At 45.3% G+C, this 16,635-nt stretch overlaps 1 protein-coding gene across 1 annotated transcript in view; it reads right to left on the reverse strand.

Moving 5' to 3' along the window:
* The window catches only part of LOC126484545 (NGFI-A-binding protein homolog), a 427,936-nt gene that overhangs the window by 56,661 nt on the left and 354,640 nt on the right, over positions 1-16,635 (reverse strand). The gene's annotated exons all lie outside the window — the stretch shown is intronic.

The raw sequence follows: 16,635 nt of genomic DNA on the forward strand, positions 1-16,635 counted from the left end.
GCGCAGAATGGTTCAAAACTAGGCAACCTTCGGACGTGAAGCGCCCTGTAGTCAACCACTGGCTTCAAATACGAAGGAATCCACGTCCACATATTGTACAAACTACTGTTCTTTCTAATGTCCAAACTTGTTTCGGAACCTTGGTGCCATCGTCAGTGGGTACTTTTATTCAGTTCTGTAAAATGAAAACTGTTCAGATATACCTACTGACGATAGCACGAATGTGTCGAAACAGGTTTGGGCATTTATAAGCAACAGTTGTTTGCATAATAGGAGGAGGTGAATTCCTATAATTTAGTCTGGAAACACGTCTGCTCTTAGAGCTTCCATACCAAACGAAGATTATTGTTTCAAATACCTGTCAACAACGTGATAATAAATGAGTGTACGGCGGCTGTTCGGAAAGTAAGGAACGATTGGTCACAAAATGGAAACCACAGTGAATATCCGAGGACGCTTTGCACAGGCGTGTTGGACAGTGTCTCTAGTACACCTTAGGTCTGCTTTAAGTCACTCTTCTCAGTTTGCAAAGTGAGCACTTGAAAGTGCCTAGAAAATAGTGTATCCCGCCAAGTAGGATGGCCTGGTGTGAGATGTCGCCTGATGCCACTCAGCCCACATAACATAACTGTCAAGTGTTTCCTTCTACATGACAATTCTCGGCGCCACTTTGCAGGGACAATGACGACCCAGCTGCAGCGTTTTCGAAGGGAAATGGTTGACATTCCCCAATACAGCCAGCGATTGGCTCCCCCTGAGTTTCACGCCTGCTCACATGAGCCGCTGGCTATGGAGAAAACATTTTGACACAGACAACGATCTGTTTAGAAATTTGTCGGAAAGCACAGGAGTCTGTCTTCTGTGACGAGGGTATTGGAAAGTTGGTAAAGCGCTACGACAGACGTAGCTTAAAGGTGGATCTAACTGTTGCAGGTAAAACAGTTTAGATTTTCACTGTGGTTCCCATTTCGATCGTTCTTACTTTCCGAATAGCCCTCGAATAGGGATAACAGTATGATTTGTTACCCAACTGGGCTATATAAAAGAAAAGTGTTAACAATTCATCCATTGCGGTTTTCAATTGTTGCACCATTATGATCAGGTGCGAAGCGTCTGGAAGTATACTAGAGAGAGTACGCTGTGTTAGCGTTGAAATGAGACGAGTCTTAAGTGCAATGCTTTTGTTCGATATGGTAGCTGTAGCAATGACGGAGCTGAGGCAGCACGACACAGCGCAACCGACTAAGGTGAAGCACAGTCCTTGGGATGTACCGCGCCTTCCAGACGAGCGGAAGCTTTGATAAGCGACGATAACGTCCCACAGAAATACAGACAGCCCTCCCAGTCCGAATCCCTTCTTTTATGCAGTCCATTCACAAGAGAAATGAAAACGCCTCCCCGTGCCTTCGTTTAAGATGCGGCGATCCACTTTGCATATCTGTAAATAAAGCGAGGACCGAGTGGGCTAAATAATTCAGCTCCAGGTGCTGCGCCCCCTTGGCCCACTCCCACCTGTCTCTGGCCAGTCATCAGTTCTGCACCCGGCCGGCGGTGTCTTATGAAGATCCATAGCTCACATCTCCTTAAATGTCCTGCACATTTCTCCATTCCAAGCAGCAAGAGTTCCACTCTTTCTTCTCCAACCAAATTCCATCACTCGTTCATATTTCCAATAGATTAATTTGGCATTACTGCTAGCCTTTATTAAAGAAATTAGCTACTGACTGGCCGTTAACAGAATTCGATTTCATGTGACACTTTCAATCTACAGTATCTTCAACACAACTCACACTCGCAGTTGAATACTTGACTGATGATGTCAAGTTTACAAGCGAGAAAGTGCAAGTACACGTTACACTCTTATTACCGATTCTCGTGTGGAATAAAAGATGCTTACCTACATACGCTGATGGGAGACAGTGCAACATCAAGAAGGAGGTATGCGACATAAACGAAAATTGGTAGGCGCGTTTCTACATCTGTAAGATGATGTCTATTCAATTCCGCGCCAGTCGCGTGAGAGTGGCGATAGTTGCGCCGCTAAAAGGATGCTCACGGTCGTGAGCGTTAAGTCACCTTTGAGATTGGTCGTGGTGACATGATGTCAGCCAAGAATACCTTTAAGGCGTCCGCCCCAGTAGCTGAGTGGTCAGCGTGACGGATTGCCGTCCTCTGGGCCCGGGTTCGATTCCCGGCTGGGTCGGAGATTTTCTCCGCTCAGGGGCTGGGTGTTGTGTTGTGTTCATCATCATTTCATCCCCATCCGGCGTGCAGGTCGCCCAATGTGGCGCCGAATGTAATAAGACCTGCGATATGGCGGCCGGACCTGCCCCGCGAGGGGCCTCCCGGCCAATGACGCCAAACGCTCATCATCATCACCTTTAAGGCGACAAAGACGCCGTTATCAACACCCGATTGAGTTTGAACGAGGTTGTGTAATAGGGCTGCGGGGAAGCTGGATTTTCCCTCTACGATACTGCAGAAAGGCTTGGCAGGAACAGCCACTATACTTCATTGCTGGCAGCGGTCGTCACGAGAACGTACCGTCGCAAGAAGACTGGGCTCCGGACGGCGACGTGGCATTACCGAGAGGGAAGACCATCTGGCACATCGTACTACATCCGTAGCAGCAATTTGATAAACAGCCGGCACCGCAATGTCACAACCAACTTTTTTTCTGAAAACGCAACAGCGTATTACTTTATTTTTCTCCTGCACAATCTAGGTTTCGGGTTTTATGCCATTATCGAGTGCAATGCTAGAAGTTAAGAACTTCAAGGAATGTGCTAGTCTTGTTTACCTGATTTGGGCTGACTTTACCAGATATGGCGTGTTATGTCTAAGAACTTTTAGCATTATACTCGCTAATGACATAAAGCAGAAATTGAAATTGTACAGAAGAAAAATACAGTAATATATAGTCAAATGGCGGCGTTTTCTTTCAAAACGTACTGTACGACTTTGGCTCAGCACCATCGAAAGCTCTTTATACAACGAAATTTTACAAATCGGTTTCTTCAAGGACAGCTCCGAGCCACACGCCCTGTACGTGCATTGCACTGACCCCAAATTATTGCTGTGTGTGACTTCAGTGGTGTCAAGCGAGAGCTCATTGGAGAGCAGAGGGGACGTCTGTTGTGTTTTCTGATGAAAGCTGGTACTGCCTCGGTGCCAGTAAGGGGGTGTGTTGGTTAGAAGGAGGGCAGTTGGGGGCCTGCAACCAACTTGTCTGCATGCTAGACACACTGAACTTACACTTGGACCGAGCGAGATGGCGTAATGGTTAGGACACTGGACTCGCATTCGGGAGGACGACGGTTCAAACTCGCGTCCGGCCAACCTGATTTAAGTTTTCCGTGTTTTCCCTCAATCACTTCAGGCAAATACCGGGATGGTTCCTATGAAAGGGCACTGCCGATTTCCTCCCCTTTCCTTCCCTAATTCGATGGGACCAATGGACCTCGCTGTTTGGTCCCCTCCCCCGAATCAACCAACCTACATCTGGAGTTATGGCCTGGAGTGAGATTTCATATGACAGCAGGAGCATTCTAGTGGTCATCCCACTCACCGTGCCAGCAAATTCGTACGTCATTCTGGTGATTCGACCGGTTGTGCTGTGATTCATGAGCAGAATTCCAAGGAGTGTTTTCAAACAGGATAACGCTCGCCCAATACCACTGTTTTAAACCAACACGCTCTATAGAGTGTCAGCATGTTGCCTCAGCATGCTCGACCACCAGATCTGTCTTCAATCGAGCACATATGGGATATCATCGGACGACAACTCCAGTGTCAACCACAAACAGAATTAACCGTCCTTGTAATGATCGACCAAGTGCAACATTCATGGAACTTCATCCGACTAACTGACATCCGGCATGTATACAACACAACACACGCATGTTCGCATGCTTGCATTCAGCATTCTGGCGGTCTGGAGGTTACACCGGTTATTAACATACCGCATTTTACATCTGCAATGGCTTATCTTGCACTTACATTAACCCGCAATTTTTCAATGTTAATCACTTAAATATCTTATCTAGACCAAAGTATTCCCGAAATTTCATTACTCTACATTAATTTTTTGTTGTTGTTGCGATTATTTTTCCGTCAGTGTATGTTTATGTACAGAAAGACTATTGACATGAGCGATAAGAGAGGGGATAGTCTTATCAGTAGTTTCTTGAAGTTGTAGATGGCTTTTCTTATCTGGCTGGGCCATTCAATTATTAGTTTCTCCATGTTTTCTCAACAGTGTATTTAATTAATGAAAAGACTGTCCTCTATTATCGCTCATATCAGTAGTCTGTCTGTACATAAACATATGTAAGTCTTGTTCTTTCATCTTGTATCATATACATGTTTACATCCATCATATGTATGGCAGTTTCAGATCCACTTGAGAATGGCTTAATAAAAAAGCCGAAACCAGTACTGGACTAAATAAAGTTCTACAGAGCAACTGGAGCGGCCTATTTATTAATGAAAAAGTAGTTGCAACGAACATGGAGAAACTAATAATTTATATTTTTGTCTGAGTTGTATTCTCCCAGAAACCAATTAAAAGTAGTTCAAACTCCCCAGTTTTAACGAGCGTTTTGTGAACGTTTCTCTTTGGTGTAAGTCAAATGCCAGACTTTGAAAACCCCTTACACATATTCTCAGCCATAACCTCTCTGCCCCACACCTAGCTCTCTGAGATCGGTCTGGAAAAAACCGGAGAATACATTATGGCGAATGTGAGACAGCCTGCTCTGAGCACTACGTCAGGAAATGAGAAAAGGAATACCAGCAAGTCATCGTTGGTTACCTGCTTTTTGCAGATCGCCCCCATGTTCCCGTGCTCGATTCTCTGGTGGTCGCCTCGGAATTTCCACCTTACGCGAAACAGAAAACATTTTAAGGTACTTTTTTATTTTTTTTCTCTACCACATTTTTATGATACAATCATACCGGTTTTGTATTTTTTTATTTTTGGTTCGGTTACATTTTGGTGATACAATCATACCGGTTTTGGTCCTCAAAAGCTATCTTCAGATGCTACAATAGAGAACAGAAAGGCTTTCCTCTATTGTAGCATCTGAAGATGGCCTTTGAAAGGCCGCAAGCGGTTATGATTGTATCATAAAAAGTGACTGGGTCGTTTATTAAAATTAAAAAAAAATAATACTTTACAGTAAGTCAATCACGTCTCCGCAAACGGAACGTCATTTCTTTCAGAAAACATTTAGATAGCGGAGGTTTTCACAGATCCCAAAGGGGGCTTGAATCATCTGTGGGGAGGTGGAATACCAGAATATTCGTGGAGAACAGAGACTGCTTACAAGAGAATAGGTAAAACTGTGTAGCGATACGGGAATCGAACACGGTGGTTGCGAGTTACTACGAGGTACGTCACCCGAAAGCGTCCCACTGACGTATCCAGAACACGAACTTGTTACTGCCGCCTCTCCATTTCTTACAAAGTTCGCACAGCTTCTCCTACTTCGGAGCCATTTTGCTTGACGCGTATACTCCGCAAACATAATTGCGTCTCATTAACAGGATCCTGCAACGATGTGCAATGAGCATAGGGCGTGAACTGCGGCTGTGGGGCCTAGAATGGCGATCCGTCTAGGACACAGCTGACGTCCGTTTCACCGCTTGACACTAGAAGCGGGTTTCATCGAGACTCGGCGATAAGGTTATGGAGAGTCCGCCGCGCGAGGTTCATAGCATTCCGCGAACTGCAGAGTGGCGCGAGAACAGGGCGGCGTCCGCTAAATATACCCTGCCGGAACCGTGGCGCAGCCTATTGGAGATGTCGGACCTGCAAGTGAGACACAGAACGCACTCATTACGACTACAACATTTCTCCTAGATTGGAACGCGTCTCAAAAGAAGTTGTGACAGTCTGGCGACGTTTTTGGAGCACTGGTGACACTAGTGAATGTCTGAGATTTTCAGCCTTCTTTACCGAACCCCGGCTGGTGGATGCTTGAGGCCTGACGTCTGCGCGGATAAGAGGAATGAAATCCGCACCGCATTCGTTATAAATAATAAAAATATGTAAGCCACTTAAAGCCGTTTGGTATGCCAGAGCCCTGGCGGTAGGACTGCCCTAAATCTAAATTCTCGTTTGCTGAAGTTCAACTACGCAATTTACATTCCATTGACAGAGGACGTAGAGGCTAATCGCGACCACATTGTAGTATAACACAGAAAGGTCAAGTCTGCGGGGCACAACCCATGACCGGGTTACCGACCTGACTGCAGGTAGAGAGCAGCTGTCTCCGCCGCTGGGACGGAGAGGGTGGCAAGGCCATCGCCCCGGCCGCCTTTTATCGCCCTGGAAAGAACCCCAGCATCCATTTGATAGCAGGCTGAGAGGACCTTGGGCCGTCCCAGAGGCATTAGAATGAGGAAAAATCCGTGCACCCAGCCGGTATTGAACCCGGGACCTCCAGGCAACAGGAAATGAATCCAACACCTTCATTGTGTATGCACGGTTACGTTCTACCTTCTGCGCGAATCTCAAAGAAGCGAGTATGGAGGATATTGGCAGGGACTGCGGATAGGTGGCACTAGATGATAGTGTGGGTCGGCCGGGAGGCGCGCCGAGGTAGTCCGCGCAATTGCGATAGACATCGTGTTCGAATGGCGATGCATGAAATGCGGAGTCCCTTTTCTGTTTGTATCTTTCATTCTTGTTGTCTTGCTTTTGGTAAATTCGACAAAAAAAAGAATGTGTTGATTAACTGGTTCTTGGCATTTTCGTCTTGGTCTCTTTTCAGGCGTATTGTTAGAAAGTTCATTTCATTTTTGTGGCCCTATTTGTCTTCCTTTTTTGTTTCATTAAGAAAAAATTAAAAAATTGTTGCAGGTCGCGACTTGAAATGATTTTGTTTTCTTTTTTCAATGGCAGGAACCATGTAGGATTAAGTCCGATTCTGTTTCTTTCCCTTCTGAGTACTACGTTGTTAGGTTTCAAGACAGAAAATAAATACAAATAAAAAAATTAAAAAAAGGACAGTATCATGTGTAGGACAAGCACAGTGACAGGCTGGGGGAGGTATCGTAGCCAGGCCTCGGGATTCGACCCCTGCCCACTTTCTCCACGCAGTCTGAAGCTGATTTTCCTGCGGAGTGGTTAGCGCAACTGTCTAGTAACTATGATATTGCAGGTTCGAATTACGGTCCGGCACACATTTTCACTCGTCGCTGCAGATTCAGATGCAGCTTACATCAATAGTTCCTTCACTTTCTTTTGCTTTCTCACCTCATCCACATTCAATTTACATGAAATTTACATGATAACATAAACTGTCATATTCTTAATAAGTTCCTTACGTTATAACTTTCCACTGTGCTTAATAAAAAGGACATTTCTGCAATATTGGAAAATCAAATGTGTCGTGTTATCATATGTTGCATACTATTTGGACTTAGTCATATAATTCACTTATCAAATGTATCATAATGCTGAATAACGTCAACTTGCTACACTTCTCAATTTAATAGGCGTTGCCCTGGGTATTTGTAAATACATTTAAAAGGAACATTGATAGATTCACCGATTTTTCAGCGAACACTATTTGTTACGTATATGACACACAAACAATGAATGGAGTATCCTAGAATATTCATCAGTTAGCTTTGCGGTAGTTTTCGGTAAATGGAAAGTGACTTCTGTTACTTCAACCGAAACAGGAATGTCTCAGACGTAAGTCAGTTGCTGCTGTGACGGAAACACGATGCACATGTAACTGTACTAAAAACCAGGACAAAGGGTCATGCAGATGTCAACAGCGCATCTACCCTTTGCAGTAAACAGCATATTGAAGCCAACAGTGGCACTTAGTTCTAAATGGGCAATAATACTGTCTTAATAACAGTTCTGAGTGCGTCACATGCCATTGTGGGAACTGCACAACATTTCTACGAAACAGATAATTGTTATATTCATGTGCAACTTGAATATTGTTTAATTCCCACAGCACCATCTGAGGCAACCCCCATGAAACTTTCAAGAATTTATTACGTCGGGAATGCCTCGAACAGCCTGTCAGTAACAGTTACAATTATCCATCGCATGTCATGCAAACGGACGAAGTCATAACACTGGCACTGTTTCTTAACCTCGAACCACCAGCAATTATTATTGCGGTTATCCTCAGATATCCACATCGACGTAGGCTTTTGTGCTAAAAAGTAATTGTTTCTACGGTTATCAGTGGCCATCACGGCATTAACTCTAAGTGCGTTACGGAAACCACTGCGATGTGAGCCACCGTTTACCCGAATGCGAGTTCAGTGTCTTAACTACTGTGACATCCCTCGATGGGTATGAGTAACTGCCATGGGAACATTGCTTCAGGGTTTACATTTCCGATTCTCTACTAAAATTAAAGTCGTACGGCATTGTTGATTTCTTCGGGGTAGTGTCTAACGTGTATCTGTCAGACATGTGTGACAACGATGAATGCGTGTAGAATGAAGAATAGAGTTTGTGTTACTAATGACGGTGAGAGAGAGAGCGTGATATGGTTAAACCCAGTGCCGGCATGTAGTCCACTCCTCTTGAATAGTGCAGTGGTTACTGTAGAGCTTAACGTCACCATTTGTTGAGCTGATCGAAATGTCACGTGCCGTCAGTTTGTGATATTGAGGAGAGGTTTCGAATTTGAACCATGATATTAGCGCTAAGTTTGAAGGTCTGAAACTGTACGCCACAACCTCACCTCCCCTTGCCTGTCAAATGACGGCAATGCAAATACATCCACAGCAGGACTAGAACCGACTACCTCCGACGCTAGAAGACCAGTGTATATACTGAGAATCACTTCAAGGCTGAATTTTCATTCTGCAGCGGAGTGTGCGCTGATTTGAAACTTCCTGGCAGACTGTCTGTCGAATAGAGCCTCGAACCTAGTTGCGTTTGGGTGCCCAGTCGGCAGAACACTTTCTCAAGAAGGGCAAAGGTCTCTTGTCTGAGTCCCGATTCACCACGTAGTCAAGTGGTTCAAAGGGCTCTGAGCACTATGGGACTTAACTTCTGAGGTCATCAGTCCCCTAGAACTTAGAACTACTTAAACCTAACTAACCTAAGGACACCACACACATGCATGCCGGAGGCAGGAATCGAACCTGCGACCGCAGCGGTCTCGCGGTTCCAGACTGTAGCGCCTAGAACCGCACGGCCACTCCGGCCAGAAAGTTTAATAGGGAATCGTGTTTGACTCTCAATCTTGTCCTTTCAATTTGAGGTGTTCTCCAAATTTTCTTGTTACTTCTGTTCGAAAGTGTCACTCGTCTGCCGACAGCTACATCTGGAGAAGAATGTGCTGACCCTAATGAACGTGACGAGGAAGGGCCTGCAGATTCCGAGGGCAGCATACCTCGCTCGCAGCCGGCGTATCTTTGCCGAGGGCACAGCAAGAAGCTGCCGACAGCTCGCCTGTCTGCAGTAATAACTAGCTTTCATCGGCTCGTAATTCCCGCCGCCCAGTGGAAGCGACAACACTTCGCGACGCACCCGCGCTGACACGAAGCAAAGCATCAGGCTGATCGAGACATCGAGGGCTATTAGCAACGGCCAGCGACAACAGCTGTCAGGCTTCCTCATTGTTTGCCTATTTCTCCCTGAGCTGCTTTAACCTTTTTTTTTTTCGTGCATTCGCCATCTTGGCTTAGATGTGAGAAGCTACAACCTGTGGTATCTCCATAAAGACTGCCATGTCTATGGCGTGAGCTTATTCTGCTAAGCGTTATCTAATACGTGCGGTACATTATGACGATATGAATTCAAAAGTCAGAACAAAAATCTGGCAACAGACTTAAGATTTTTGTAAATTGTTGCTATCGGAAGGTCATCATTTTTCGTGGTGAGATATTTAACTTCATAATGAAACCCAAGAGCTAATGAATGACAAGTAAGATTAGGTTTCTCGACTCGTTAACGAAGAGTTCGGTGCATAAGGAGCAAAATCTCGGATAAGGAAATCGTCCATGACTTTTTCCAAGAGGCCATCCCAATGTGAAGAGATTTACAGAAACTGCGGAACACCGAAATTGGAAGGTCAATACTGATTACGATCCTTCTCTTCGCGAAGGCAATTCCAGTCAGTGCTTTAGTCATTGCACCTCCACTGACAGTAACTTCACCCTTTGTATGTCCTACCTTGCAAGTGACCTCTTGTTCAGTGAGAACAGATTACACAGATGTTCCGCAGACAATTAATCCCTTTGAATAGCTATAGTGGCAACCAAAATACCACATTATTATAGTGAGTGGCAGTTTGCCACATCGCTGCAGGACGACGAAAAATCTACTGCTGAATCAGAGGTTTGCCGCTGACTTGCACATCGATGAAGTATCTGAGCGCAACACGAGAAAGCAATATTTTAATCCACGAACTCTGTTGCGAATTTCATGTTAGTGAAATATGTTACAGGGATGGTATCTGACTGAACGGCAAGGTTTCATCGCTGAAATTTTGTAACTATAAAACAGTCTGAAAATCGAAATTTCATGGCGTACAAAGTAAGTTACACTTACGAGTAACAGAGCAAAAGTAGCATTTTAATCGAACTGTTAACGTTGCTAAGAAACTCACGTAATTTAAGCCTAGCGGGTCCGGGTGGGGGGGGGGGGGGGGAGGAGGGTGTGATCGTCCTTAACGTAGGCATCAGCAATAGCTCATTTCTGTTTCTGTTGTGTCAGAGAACAAAATTAAAGGTCTTGTAACTATTGAACATAAAAATAAACGGCTAATAGGAACTCTAGTGTTCTGGTTTATATGGGAAAGATTGGCGGAGTGCGATTTGCTACGATGTAGTTCGCAACAGAGTTCGTAAGATATTGCTTCTGCGTGTTACGCTCAGATACTTCATCGACGTGCAAGTCAGCGGCAAACCTCTGATTCAGCAGTAGATTTTTCGTTCGCCTGCGACGATGTGGCAAACTGCATAGGGTTGCATAAAAAGAAACTAAACTGTTATACATGTAGGAAAGTTCTTGTAAAACATAAATACTTTAGGATTAAAGAAAACCACTCACCGAAAAGTAGAAGCGTTCAGTCGTCGACAGGCACACACAAAAGAAGGAAAACTTGCTAGCTGTCGGAGTTATCCTTCGACGAGCTACAATAAAATACACACATCAAAAAAAGTTGTGCATCACCCCGGTTCCCAGAACTCCTGAAAATAGACATAGACTGTGGATGTTGTATCACAGACAAAGTCCCTTTGACTGTTCAGATATGTCACTAAACCCGCCCAAAGATGTAAAAAAACCATGCTTGAGCAGCGCCTATTAGACGGAGGGGATCCGCCAGCCCATCAGTTCCAGCCATTCCACCAGGAAGAAAGTACACGGCTCGTGTTGTCTGTAGTTCAGCCATGCTTAGACGGTCAATACCGCGGTACGATCGCGTCCGCATTGTTACTTTGTGCCAGGAAGGGCTCTCAACAAGGAAAGTGTCCAGGCGTCTTGGAGTGAACCAAAGCGATGTTGTTCGGACGTGGTGGAGATACAGAGAGACAGGAACTGCCTTGCTCAGGCCGCCCAAGGGCTACTACTGCAGTGGATGACCGCTACCTACAGATTATGGCTCGGAGGAACCCTGACAACAACACCACCATGTTGGATAATGCTTTTCCTGCAGCCACAGGACGTCGTATTACGACTCAAACTGTGCGCAATAGGCTGCATGGTGCACAACTTTACTCCCAACGACCATGGCGAGGTCCATCTCTGAAACCACGACACCATCCAGCGCGGTACAGATGGGCCCAACAACATGTCGAAGGGAGCGCTCAGGGTTGGCATCACGTTCTCTTCACCGATGAGTGTCGCATATTCCTTCAACCAGACAGTCGTCGGAGACGTGTTTGGAGGCAAACCGGTCAGGCTGAACGCCTTAGACACACTCTCCAGCGAGTGCAGCAAGGTGGAAGTTCCACGCTGTTTTGGGGTGGCATAATGTGTGGCCGACGTACACTGCTGGTGGTCATGGAAGACGCCGTAACGGCTGTACGATACGTGAATGCCATCCTCCGACCGATAGTGCAACCAAATCGGCAGCATATTGGCGAGGAATTCGTCTTCAAGGACGACAATTCGTGCCCCCATAGTGCACATCTTGTGAATGAGTTCCTTCAGGATAACGACATCGCTCGACTAGAGTGGCCCAGCATGTTCTCCAGGCATGAACACTATCGAACATGCCTGGGATAGATTGAAAAGGGCTGTTTATGGACGACGTGGTCCACCAACCACTCTGAGGGATCTACGCCGAATCGCCGTTGAGGAGAGGGACAATCTGGACCAACAGTGCCTTGATGAACTTGTGTATAGTATGCCACGGACGTGTAGGCATGCATCAGCGCAAGAGTATGTGCTACTGGGTATTAGAGGTGCATGTTGTTATCAATGGAGAGACGTCTACAGACGTTAAAGTAACCTCTGGCGTGCCACAGGGGAGTGTTATGGGACCATTGCTTTTCACAATATATATAAATGACTTAGTAGATAGTGTCGGAAGTTCCATGCGGCTTTTCGCGGATGATGCTGTAGTATACAGAGAAGTTGCTGCATTAGAAAATTGTAGCGAAATACAGGAAGATCTGCAGCGGATAGGCACTTGGTGCAGGGAGTGGCAACTGACCCTTAACATAGACAAATGTAATGTATTGCGAATACATAGAAAGAAGGATCCTTTATTGTATGATTATATGATAGCGGATCAAACACTGGTAGCAGTTACTTCTGTAAAATATCTGGGAGTATGCGTACGGAACGATTTGAAGTGGAATGATCATATAAAACTAATTGTTGGTAAGGCGGGTACCAGGTTGAGATTCATTGGGAGAGTGCTTAGAAAATGTAGTCCATCAACAAAGGAGGTGGCTTACAAAACACTCGTTCGACCTATACTTGAGTATTGCTCATCAGTGTGGGATCCGTACCAGGTCGGGTTGACGGAGGAGATAGAGAAGATCCAAAGAAGAGCGGCGCGTTTCGTCACTGGGTTATTTGGTAACCGTGATAGCGTTACGGAGATGTTTAATAAACTCAAGTGGCAGACTCTGCAAGAGAGGCGCTCTGCATCGCGGTGTAGCTTGCTCGCCAGGTTTCGAGAGGGTGCGTTTCTGGATGAGGTATCGAATATATTGCTTCCCCCTACTTATACTTCCCGAGGAGATCACGAATGTAAAATTAGAGAGATTAGAGCGCGCACGGAGGCTTTCAGACAGTCGTTCTTCCCGCGAACCATACGCGACTGGAACAGGAAAGGGAGGTAATGACAGTGGCACGTAAAGTGCCCTCCGCCACACACCGTTGGGTGGCTTGCGGAGTATCAATGTAGATGTAGATGTGTACCTGTGTGTACAGCAATCTGGACCACCACCTCTGAAGGTCTCGCTATATGGTGGTACAACATGCAATGTGTGTTTTTTTATGAGCAATATAAAGGGTGGAAATTATGTTTATGTTGATCTCTATTCCAATTTTGTGCACAGGTTCCGGAACCGAGGTGATGCAAAACTTTTTTTGATGTGTGTACAAACACACACAAACCCCCCCCCCCCAACCCCCCCCCCCCCACACACACATACACACACACATACATACACACACGCCTATGCCCCTACATGGTGCTGCGCCGACTAGACTGTTACACAGAAATACAATGTAAACAGGAATTTCTAGCACAAAAAAGGTAGTATTGCCGGCGAACTCTACATAAATGATGCAAATGATGTGATCCTTCAGATTGGTCGTCATCCAGGATGAAGCGTAATGTGATTTTCCTGAGAAACCATTTTGGTATTTCAAATCAAATTCATTTCCATACTTGACGATGAGCATTGGAGACATGCAAGATCCCGCACTGTCTATCTGGTTAAGTGGAGATCGTTTGTCATTGCCTTTCTCCGACCTGTTAAGAAGTGTCAAATCTCTTTGGGTTTCGCACGAATAAATGTGCTGTGCTGTTAAGTTCCTGTTTTTCTGGATGTGAAATGAAAGTGAAGACTCAGTAAACGTATTACGTTCTGGAACACACAACGCGTCTCATGACTAAAGCGGTAAAATCATAGAAATACAGGTATATACAGATGGATAACGGTAGTTGTTTTTCCCATGTACCATACACAAAAGAAACCGCAAAGACGGAAATAGGACGTGATTCTGTTAACAACGTACCTTCCATTACATTTGGACAGTGGCTTGTGGGATACAGATGTAAGCTGGTTAGGGGAGCTTTAATGTAGAGGCCACTTAATAGAAAGTAATCCGTGAAGAATGGGGAAAACTCCTTGGTGCCGGTACGGAGGAATGGAAAAGCCGGAGTAGGTTTTCAAAAAAAGGGGTGTTGTGGCAGCGGAGCAGGTTCTCTATTGAGGCTCCTGTTCCTGAAGCGGAGTGGCTGGGACACGCTGAGCTGACTGGTAGACCTCAATCTCGTAACACTTCGGGGGGACAGGTACGCTTGCAGTCCGGCTGCCTTTATTGCCGCCCCTGTGGAGCGTGTGTCAACTAAAGTTCCTTATTCTGTCCGCGCAGCACCGGAACGGCGGATGGGCAAAACAGCTTAGGTATGATTCCGTTGCGTTATATTCACATCTCAGTAAGGAAGCAGCACTACGCAATTGAGAGGAGAAGTTAGAAGGAGTACTTCAGACTTTCATAGTATTAGTACTTCGATGATGGCATGCAAATGTTTTATATGTTTTGTGCGCGCATTTACTGCAAGATAAAAGTAAAAGTAAATGGTAAACGAATTAGAGCGAAAAAGAAGGCAAGAAATTGCTTATGTCATTCCGTTAGAACAAGACAGCGGATATGGGAAAGGAAGTCACAGAAGTAATCACTCTAGATAGATTTCAAGTGGATCCTTTGTTTCCGAAATCTAGAAACGCCATTTATAAACGGAATGCAAATAAGGCTTATGAGATCGGAGATAGTTTTCCAAAATTACGGGTAAACTGTTCAAAATTATCTTCTTCCTACAGGCAACACAACGTAACCTACGCCGACTGTTTTTCACTTCACCTTATAAACTTATAGCGCATAAAGATGACAGTCGGGAGATAATCGCTTGAGTAGGAGCTCGTGTGTGGCGATGTATCATTTCTACACTACAGTATGAACATACACGATCCAGTCATATTAATGCGACAACCGCTTAAGTTCGACGTCAACGTGCAATTACCACTCACAGAAGCATTAGTGGAAGCATTGGTGGCGGAAGGTGTCTGCGTATAAATCGTGTCGGGGAGACTCGGAAAGCAGTGCAGTCGTCGTGCGGAGGGCATACAAAGCGTGTCCTTCGGGCGCAAAAAACAGTGTAGTCGTCATTGTAATGGGGCGGTTCGACTCCCGGCAGGGGACTGGGTGTTGTGTGTTATTATCATTATCAATGACTCGCAAGTCGCCGATGTGGCGTCAACTAAAGAGGACTTGCAATACGGCGACTGAACTCCCCCGCATAGGGCCTACCGGCCAACAATGCCATATGATCATCATCATTATGCTCAATCGGACAGACGGCCGATGGCGTGTACGGCATGAAACACGTAAAAGCAAACATCCTGCAGAAATCATCGGAAGGGTCCAGGCCGGATGAGGGAGTGTTGTGGTCTGCAGAATGTTCACGCGGCTTTCTCTGTGTGATCTCGTCATTCTGGAATGCACAACGGATCACCGCAAGTATGCATGTATCCTTAGGGATGACGCCTACGCCCACATGCACATTTTTCCCCTCGGCCTGATTGCATCTATCTGCAGGACAATTCAACTTGTCATGCAGCTCGCAAAATTAAGTGCGCAGTTAGAGGAGCACCAAATCGCCCGGATTAAAACTCACTCGAGAATCTTTGGGACCGCCCTGATTGCGCAAATGCACCATGGATACTCAACTGAGAAGCCTAGCGCAGCTATGCACGGCACTGGAGCTAGCCTGTCTGTACCTTCTAGAATCTCACTGACAATATTATATATTACTTTTTATGAAGCTATGACTTTACGCAATATTCATATGAACCTTCAAAACAGGTTGTCATATCACTAGATTTCTTCAGACAGATTAAAAAAAAACTCATACAAGGTAGCACATTAAATGCTGAAACACGTATTGACGAAAGAAAAAATTAATTTTTTTTTTTTTTTTTTTTTTTTTTTTTTTTTTTTTTTTTTTTTTTTGCAGTCACGGAAATCACAAGAGCTACAACATCCGCAATGTGCTCGTTGTCAATAGTTTTTCCCTTGAGAACGAGGATAATAAGTCTTCGGAAATGGACACATCTTCGAAGTATATCTGTCCAGCGCCTCCCACACAACCTACTAGTATTTTCTGAGAATAATAGCCGGCCGGTGTGGCCGAGCGGTTCTAGGCGCTTCAGTCTGGAACCGCGCGACCGCTACAGTCGCAGGTTCGAATCCTGCCTCGGGCATGGATGTGTGTGATGTCCTTAGGTTAGTTAGGTTTAAGTAGTTCTAAGTTCTAGGGGACTGATGACCTCAGATGTTAAATCCCATAGTGCTCAGAGCCATTTGAACCATTTGAACGTTCAAATATCCAGTAGAAAGAGGAGAGAGCCCATTACGCGCTATAAAGAAATTTGTCGTCTCGAATGGCCACAACACGT

Source organism: Schistocerca serialis, chromosome 1 (genome assembly GCF_023864345.2).
Source record: "Schistocerca serialis cubense isolate TAMUIC-IGC-003099 chromosome 1, iqSchSeri2.2, whole genome shotgun sequence".
NCBI classification, from domain to species: domain Eukaryota; kingdom Metazoa; phylum Arthropoda; class Insecta; order Orthoptera; family Acrididae; genus Schistocerca; species Schistocerca serialis.